Source organism: Seriola aureovittata, chromosome 8 (genome assembly GCF_021018895.1).
Source record: "Seriola aureovittata isolate HTS-2021-v1 ecotype China chromosome 8, ASM2101889v1, whole genome shotgun sequence".
NCBI classification, from domain to species: Eukaryota; Metazoa; Chordata; class Actinopteri; order Carangiformes; family Carangidae; genus Seriola; species Seriola aureovittata.
This window is the reverse complement of record NC_079371.1, coordinates 25,816,517-25,825,573: the sequence shown is the minus strand read 5'-3', so window position 1 is coordinate 25,825,573 and position 9,057 is coordinate 25,816,517. Positions and strand designations below refer to the sequence as shown.

The following is a 9,057-nucleotide window of genomic DNA, read 5'->3' as shown; positions in this document are numbered from 1 at the left end:
CATCCAAAATTTTTCTAATTTGGGGTGCACATTCATGACTCTCACAGAATGAACCATATTGATTGATGTTGGTCGGCCCTGCCTTGTTTGTTTGTCATCAAAGCGTATGACACGGGACAAAACTTGGAATGTCTTCAGAGACCTGGGCGGCTGGAAATATTGCCCTTCCAGTCTCAGCGTTCCAAAGGCTTGTTGCTGTTGCTTCACCTTTTGATTTGTAAACTCCTGCCAAAATGAGCAAGCCAATGTGGGCTTCCAAGTCAGCTACATCCAAGTCTTTCCAACTGTCCCCATACACACGCTTCCCTCTAAATTTGTAATCCCAAGAACAATATTTTCAATCGATGGTGTTATGAAGAATTCTAATGATGACTTGATGTCTTCAACATGGCTGATTGCATATCTGTGGGGCCTGGAACCATTTTGATAATATTAGTAGCACTAAGTCTACCCTGCTGTTGAAGTGGGGAAAGGGACCATATTATCTTTCCATTTTTGGAAAGGATCGTGTCTGCTGGTGGTTGAGAGACAACAGGAGGGTCAACACTCTCATTCTCATCAGATGAGAATGCCTCAAAATCAGGGTCCTCCTCAACACAATCCACTGTCTCAGACACATTGTCCTCTATGTCACTTTCACTGTCAAAGAGCTGTTCCAAAACATCATTGACAGTAAACCTTTTCCCAGAGGACATTTTCAAGTGAGAGAGCGTGCAGATTGCAGTATACACAGAGCACAATGAGGAATGTTTGGGATAGAGGGCTGCTGTGCAAGCTTTTATATGTTTGCTCCTCCCTTATTTTGCATGAACTACCAATGTGCTTGCGGGAATACCCCGCCCTCCACAGCGTGGGAAATATCAGTTCTACTTCACACACCTTCATGCCCATGGTGCGGGAAAGTTCTCATGAGAATATTGCCCCTCCCCCCATGTCACGTTAGCACCAAAAATGGAAAATTATGGTCCCTCTACTCACTTCAACAAGGTAGACATGCTGCTAAGAGTGTGTCCCACCAGACACACAGTCAGCCATGTTGAACATAAATTCATTATTTGAGCTCTTCATATAACCATGTATTGAAAATATTGTACTTGAGATGATAATTTTAGAGGGGAGGCATGTGTAGTTGGAAAGACTTGGATGTGATCAACTCGCAAGCCTACATTGGCAGGAGTTCACAAGTCAAGTTGTTTCCCACATGCCCACACCACGAGAAGTATCAAAGTTCACGTGGGAATAGTTGCCCCCCCCCCCCCGTTATGTATCAACTCAAAAGTATCAACTCTGCACCTGCAGGTGTGGGGATGTTAGGTCACACACAGACAGACAGACAAGTTTTACACAGCTAAAACAGCTTGGGGTCAAATTGACCCCAGAGGACCACCGATGCGTGCAATATGTGTTCAGCACATTAAAAAAATATCATCATGAAAATTTTATGCTTAATCAGTTGTTCCCATCAAATTAGGAAAAGTCATGAAATATGAAGCAAAAAAAAAAAAAGCCAACTATTGTTTTTTGAATGATAAACATTGAATGGGGTCAAATTGACCCCAAGGATAATAGGAGGGTTAAGTGCAAACAGTAATAGTAGGAATAATAATAACGACGACAATAATAATAATAATAATAATAATAATAATAATATAATAATGATGATATTTTCTTGTGCTTTAATTTGGAAAATGTGTCTCTCCCCCCCTCTTCCTTTCCTTTTCAGGAGGAGACCCAGGGTCCCGTCACGGCAGAGGTCCTGGAGAGACAAAAAGAAATATGCAGTTTATTGACCTCAGTTGTCGGTGCACGTGAGGCAATAAATAACACATTAAAAGAAATTAATGACACTCTAAAAAAGCCATAATAAAATGTTTAAATGACTAAATGTTGTCCATTGTCTGTGTTTAGTATGACTTTAGCCAATTTCACCTAGAATACTTTACATTACTGATTAAATACTGCAGAGCATTTGCAAGAGTTTAAGGTATACTTTATGTTTTAAAAGCGATGAATGAGGTCCTGTCTCCTCCGTATAGCCCCCAGTGGAGGCTGCACTGGCCAAGGTTCCATGGACATTGGCTCATCTGGCTGCACCGGCACATCAAAAGGCAAACCGTTCACTAATGCAATGTTGTGCAAAACTGAACAGGCCAAAATAATGTCGCACACTTTTCCTGGGGTATACAACAGCGTTCCTTCCTGCTGGTCCAAGACAGAGCCACCTGCCCTTCAGCAACCCGAAGCAGCGCTCCACAGGGACCCGTGTGCGTGTGTGCGCACTATTGAATCTGCGTTCCTGCTCTGTAGCAGGGTTAGCCAGCGGGGTTATAAGGTATTCCGTGAGAGGATAACCCTTGTCACCTAGAAGAACCATAGCAAAATGTTAATTATCTGACACCTTGTTTAGTTAATGCAATTTATCTAGGGTAGTTACTTACCGAGGAGATGACTTTGGCTCTGCAGTGCCCCCTCCTGCAGCCGCGCGACAAAACACAGCTGTTTTGAAAAATAAAAGAATCGTGTGTGTGTCCCCCGGCCACCTGGCCACCACGTTTAAAAGTGATAGCTTGGCATCACAAATCATCTGTACATTTATAGAGTGGTAGTTTTTGCGATTGATGAATGCGTAATCATTCATTGTTGGTGCCTTCAGACGCACATGAGTGCAATCAAATGCTCCAACCACATTTGGAAAACCAGCAATCTCATAAAATTGCCTTTTAATCACAGATTGCTGGGCATCATTGTATGGGAACCGAATGTACCTTCGGGAGAGGAACTTTATTGCAGCCAACACTGCTGGCATCGTCCTGCTGATGGTTGGCTGGGAGATTCCAGCCCTGTCCCCGATCTCCTGCTGAAAGGTCCCGGTGGCCAAAAACCCCAGCGTGGCGAGCACCTGCACGGGTACAGGTAAGGCGCTTGACCGTCTGGTTTCCCTCTTCAAACGAACATCTAAATGGTTGCATAGCTCCATGACGACATGTCTTGGGAGCCGAAAGCGACTTATCAGCCGAGCATCACTCTCCATGAGGAGATCCCTGCGGTCTCTGAAAACGCGCTCACGTCCGACACGCGCGTATTGTTCCTCCAAAACAAGTAAATCTGCCATCGTTATGATTTGATAACTGTCCAAGCATCTGTTTAAATAGGGGAGTGAGTAAACATCTGACCAACCACAGTGCAACAATGATTATCTCACCAGATGCTTTTAATTGTTGTTCCAGTTGTGTCATACCCATCGGAAAAAACAAAAAACAATTACACAATTTTGCCATGAGTTAATTTGCAAACACACATTTCTGCTTGTATTTATTATTATTTCAAATTTTAATGTGCAATAATTAGATGTCATGTTAGGCTATTTAGCCTATCATATTGTAAAAAAATGGAATCAGTAAAAAACGTGGGCTTTTTTAAAATTCAAATTTTCAATCTTGTTTTATTCGTTTTAAGAATCCGTTTTGATCTGTTCTAAATATGTGACATGCTAATGACAGCTGAGGTTTGTTTAATTATTTTCAGACTCAGCCAGATTTTGCTGTGCTGCACCGCAAATCCAGATTTGCGCACACGAGCTCAGACCTGACGTGAGATCTGATCGTAGCGTCCGCTCACGTCCAAATTGATAAATGCCGAAGCTTGCGTGGAAACGGTCGCACGCACGGTTTTCTGCCGTACGTTCGTTTGATAAATGAGGGCCACTGTGTTCTGTCAACTAAGTAGGACTTTAAGCAGTTCTTCTAAAAGGGAGCACATTGGCAGTGGTGGGATTTGAACCCACGCCTCCTGAGAGACTGGAGCCTTAGAACGCCAGCTGCCGAAGGATCGGCCGGGGAAATGTTGGACGCGAGAGCCAATCACGTTCGCGGGCTCCAACATTCGTCAGCCAATCGGCGTCGTGGATTCTTCCCACAGCTCCAACATTTCCAACATTTGACCAATCACGACACAGAAATGTTGGAGCAAAGGTACGTTTTTTTCTAAGGGGGGCGTTCACCAAAAACAGTTATTCCGAAAGTCATTCAAACGCTAGGAACGCTTTACACTAATTTATCGACATGGTGAGTATATTTACACATTTATTACAGTTGCCATATGATAAAACTTTAAGTGTAAAAATGATTTACTGTTGTGTCATGTTTATTTATGTTTATTTATTTGGCTATTTACGTTACAAACGCGCTCCGTTATATGGTAAGTTTTATTAAATCATTACAGAGTTATCTTAAGTGGGTTTTTGGCGGGTTCTCCGTGAATACAGTGAATGGTGAGTATTTACACATTTACAGTATTTACAGTACTGTTTGACGTAACATGCAAGTAAAGTGAACGTCGTTGTGTCATGCTGCCATTTTGATTCACTTTGGAATCTACAATGACAAAATTTCCAGCATTCACCAGGAAAATACTTTTATGCCACCCCTGGGGTTTTATAGGGTTATTACAATATTAAAAAGGCCAATGAACCTGCCATCATTGTCATGCACTCATGTTGTTTTCATGCATTTTAAAAATGTTCATGCTTTTATGTCACCAAAGGCAAAATCCCACAAAGCGATGACAGACTCAGAGTGGATGTCACGCCTGAGGAAGTTTGCCAGCACTGGGGCCTGGCCTGCCAGCCAGGGAAACAGGCCAGCTCCCAGGCAGAAGAAGTGGCATGACCTGTATCAAAAGGTGTATATACTATATATACTCTCACAATAACATTATGGCTTCTATAAAATACAATAAAAGACAGGGTTCCTATGAATTAATAAACATGTTATGAGCATCATCATTTACATCTGAGAATCATTTACATCTCAACTCTAAATACACGAATGAAAAGCAATGATTTAAGCTGTCTGAAATTCAATCAAATGTATAACTGTTATTTTTAGATTGAGAAGTGTCCAAGGATGTCACATGGACAGAGATCTTTGTTCGGTGGTGTGAGGACATGTACATGTGGATTCCACACTCAGAAGGTAACACTGGTCAATTTACACCTCAATTAGCGTGTGCACACATATGTTCACAAACTAATTAGTGGCATGTCTACTCTGTCATAAAACAACAGCCAGCTGCAGCAAATGTTGCACAGGGATCGGCAGGGCAACAGACGGCGGGTCCAGTTCTCCACGGTGCCACGGAGCAACAAAGTTCAGCAGGCGGCGAGGTTCATAAGAAGCAACCAACACGGAATTTGTCAATGGTATTATATATCAGTGTATATTTATAAAAAGGTTCACAAACTAATTAGTGATGTTTCTACTCTATCTTACAGCAACAGCCAGCTGCAGCGAATGTTGCCCAGGGATCCACGGGGCAGCAGACAGCAACAGCGAGTCCTGTTCTCCATGGCGCCGTGGAGCAACAAGGTTCAGCAGGCGGCGAGGTTCATAAGAAGTGACCAACACTGAATTTGGCCATGGTTTTTAGAAAATTATTCACAATCTTCACAAATTGACTATAAATATTTTGTTCACTGAATGATAGTTTGACAATATAGCCCTCTCATGACATGGCCCTTTGCTTTGTTGCCTTTCAGTTTAACAAGCCAAGATTTGGTGGTGCGCATGTCGCGGCAGCAAAGCCAAACCTCTGTGCTGCCAGCAAAGTAACAAAGGTAAGTAGAGATCAAATAGCAACTGTTTAATTTGAGTTTTTAATACAAGTTACTTAGACTGAATGTTTTACAGACCCAAGTCACCGATCCCACCGAGCCAACCACCAGTTCTCCAGCCAGCATTGCTGTCCCAGTAAGTAATGATACAACACACTTTTCAAATACAGTTTAAGTATTTGTATTTCGACCCATTATTTTTTTTCTGCAAGGGTATGAACAGTATCAAAAGCTATTCATATCAGAAATGACACATGAAACCTAAAAATATTGGCTATATGAAATAATAATTTAAGGTTTGATTGTGTTGTAAATTGTGATTTCATTTTAACAAATCTTATTCTCCTAGAGGCTCCAGTCCCTGAGACAGTTGCTTCAGTCTCTGTCCAGAATCGCACTGCAGTGTGTGCCTCTCTGCCTGTAAGTAATATATCATTTCATTTCATTTTCGTGTAGATCATTGGCAGTGTCTTTTTTCTTACCAGTATAAAATATACTTATGTTTTGTTGTTTATGTTATGTTTTATCCATTTCAAAGACTGCTGACTCCAGCACAGAAGCACCTTCGACACCTCAGCTGCCCAGTTTGTGGTCAGAAGGCTTGCCACCTGAAGACCACAAATGGATTCTGAAGATGCTCTTCAAGATGGGGCCCAGGGGAAAACTGGAGCTTCAAGACCACCTGAAGCTCTGGCACTTCCCACCTCAGCCAAGCGGTGTCTACAACCAGGAACCCATCCAGGCAAAGGAAGAACATCGGTACCGGCTGCCGACAAGTACAGCAGGCCAGGCACAACAGAGGCAGGCAGCAGTTGGTCAGCGCCCACGTCCCATCTTGCCAAGGGGACCGGTGATGAGGCAGTTGGTTGCTACACTCCCAGCACCAGGACCGTTTCTTGGACCACAGGTTGTCACACCAGCTGGAGTGGTTCAGTTAGTCCTTCCTGGGGCAGCTGGTCAGGGCACCAACCCACATCCCAGTTCACCTGCCACAGTAGAAACTGGGGCCACCCTAAAGAGGCCGTACAAACGAACTGTCGAGGCAAATACGTGCAAAAAGTGTGGGCAGTTCCGAACTGCTGAGACCGGACACAGCCAGTGGCGTGGCAGGGTGCATTGCCCAATTACAGAATCACAGCCAAAGGACCAATGGCTGGAGGAAATGAGAAAGGTTTCTAAACAATAATAATGATAATAATGTAAAATGTTTTGTAAATAGTTAATTGTAAATAATAGTTTTATTGTAAATTGTTTAAAAAATTGTTTATAAAAGTATTGATATTTTATCCTGTTTAATGTAAAATATGGAAAAAGATTTGTATTTGAAGTTTTTGTGTTCTGCTATAATTATGATTCGTGTTCTCTTTTAATGACATTGTTCAAAAGTCTGTCATTGATTCCGTTTCTGTAAAGAAATAAAACTGATGTAGAGCAATTTACAACCAGTGTTTTTAATGACAGTTTGTTGAAAACAGCACAACAACAACAGCAATAATAATGACAATATGATGCATATAAATAATGATGATGACGACAACAACACTCAATCATAGTAACATGGTATGCTATTTACAAGTTAAATAACACACAAATAATAGACAAAAAAATATGAAACATAGAAAAACAAACATGCATATAAGGAATTTCCGGTTGTAAATATGGGGGGTGGTCTCTGATATCCATGAAGAAAATTTTCAGAATGACGGTCATCAATGCAAAGATCTGGTACCCAGGTCATGCGATGAACCCCGTGCAGTCCTTTTCTTCAGGTAGGTGGGAAAAGAAAAAAAAAGAATCATTATTCATTATCATCATTACACTGAAGGAAATATATGTATATGAAATATAGAGAAATATGTATAAGAAATTTCTTAACATGAAAATATCAACATTTCTAAAAAGATGCCAGGTGATCCTTGCATGTAGTTAAACAATTTAAGGATTCTGATACAGATCGAAATAGAGCATTTTAACAGTCGCGGGTTCGAATCCCGTCCATGGGCTGTCCAAAACCTTTAAAAACATGAAAAGCTTGCTACCTGGCTTCAGGCAGCAAGAAATGCATCCATCAAGTACTCATGGATATAAAATGTTCACTTCTGTTCTCTTTCTTTCTCATTCCTTCCCTCTTCTCCCCCCTTCTTCCCCCTCTTTGACGGACGAATGTTCCCCAGCTTGAACGCAGCGCCTTAGACCACTCGGCCACACTACCAGACAACTGCAGTAGTCCACTGCAATCGTCACACCCCTCTCAAATTCTCAAGAGCCATTAACTCGCACGGCTATCGACCTGTCATAGGGGAATACACTCCGCTGGAAAATCACATTGGACACCCACAAGAAGAAGATGTTTACCATAAGTAATGTTGTATTCTGCTGCTTACACAACAACTGTGAACATGAAACTCAACACTGCTGTGATGACCATGCTGGAGTCATAAAATCCATAATGTGCTGCACTGGATTTTCTTGGCATGAATGCGTTCTGGTGATGGGTAGGTATCCATTTGAAAAGTTTCACAACATCACTACTAAGGCGGAGATGGGACGGGGACAGGACAGGGAAATTAGTGCTTTTGTGACACCATCAGGCTTGTACTTACCATCATGCCATTTGGACTGTGAATTGCTAAAGCAACCTTTCAGAGGTTAATGAACAAAGTTGTGTGTGGGTTGTTGGGTACAGTACAGGCTCTATTTGATAGACTGGTTTGGACCCGTTTGACCATCAACTTGTCCAAATGTGGACAAATGCGGGTAAGAAAAGCTACAGACATACGGGTACAGAGAACTGACGTCCACGTATCGCACGGTTTCGTTAGGTGCCGCAGTGTAGCTCAGTGTCACGTCGCTCATCCTGCCTCCGTAAAGAGCGTGACGAGGGGAAAGAGGTTCGGGAGCATCAAAGTCGTTGTGAAACTTTTTCACCCCGAGGTGGGATTTTTTTCATCTCCGTCCACTCGTGTTCTCTCATGACGACTGTGCGGACGCCGTAAACACACTTTAGCTTCTGTAATTTCTCCATGGTGGCCGTGTGAAGCTTGAAGGGGGCCCCGGTCAGGGGACAGGTTTCGTGAGGTTGAAAACACGTCGGACAGCCGTGGTAAAAGCATCCCAGAAACTCCCAAACGTACTTTTCACCGTTGATTTCGGCGTAGCCGTCTGCAAAGTAAGGGCCGATCTGTTTTTCTCCCCTGTTTAAGGCATGCTGGATAAAGATGTTTTGGCTGCGTGCTACCCACTCTAACCACTGGATGGAGGCCAGCCGCGGAACTCTTCCCGCCTCTGAGCCGTCATGCTTTCTACGCCATAATCGCTCTCAGGCGGGTAGGATCCGTTGTACTTTAAGCGCTCCTTGGAGCTGAACCTGTGAGGGAAGTAGCCCTTGGTTTTATCGCTGAAACCTAACGCTTTGGGCATAGCGCTGAGAGGCATGGTGAGGAAAC

The 9,057-nt window shown here is 42.8% G+C and overlaps 1 long non-coding RNA gene across 1 annotated transcript; it reads left to right on the top strand.

Moving 5' to 3' along the window:
* The first annotated feature begins 4,089 nt into the window (after positions 1-4,089).
* On the top strand, positions 4,090-5,614 carry LOC130173737 (uncharacterized). The gene is made up of 5 exons (XR_008828482.1): positions 4,090-4,680; positions 4,887-4,973; positions 5,066-5,164; positions 5,273-5,419; positions 5,537-5,614. It is a non-coding gene; the product is annotated as an uncharacterized LOC130173737 (long non-coding RNA).
* Positions 5,615-9,057: the final 3,443 nt, after the last annotated feature.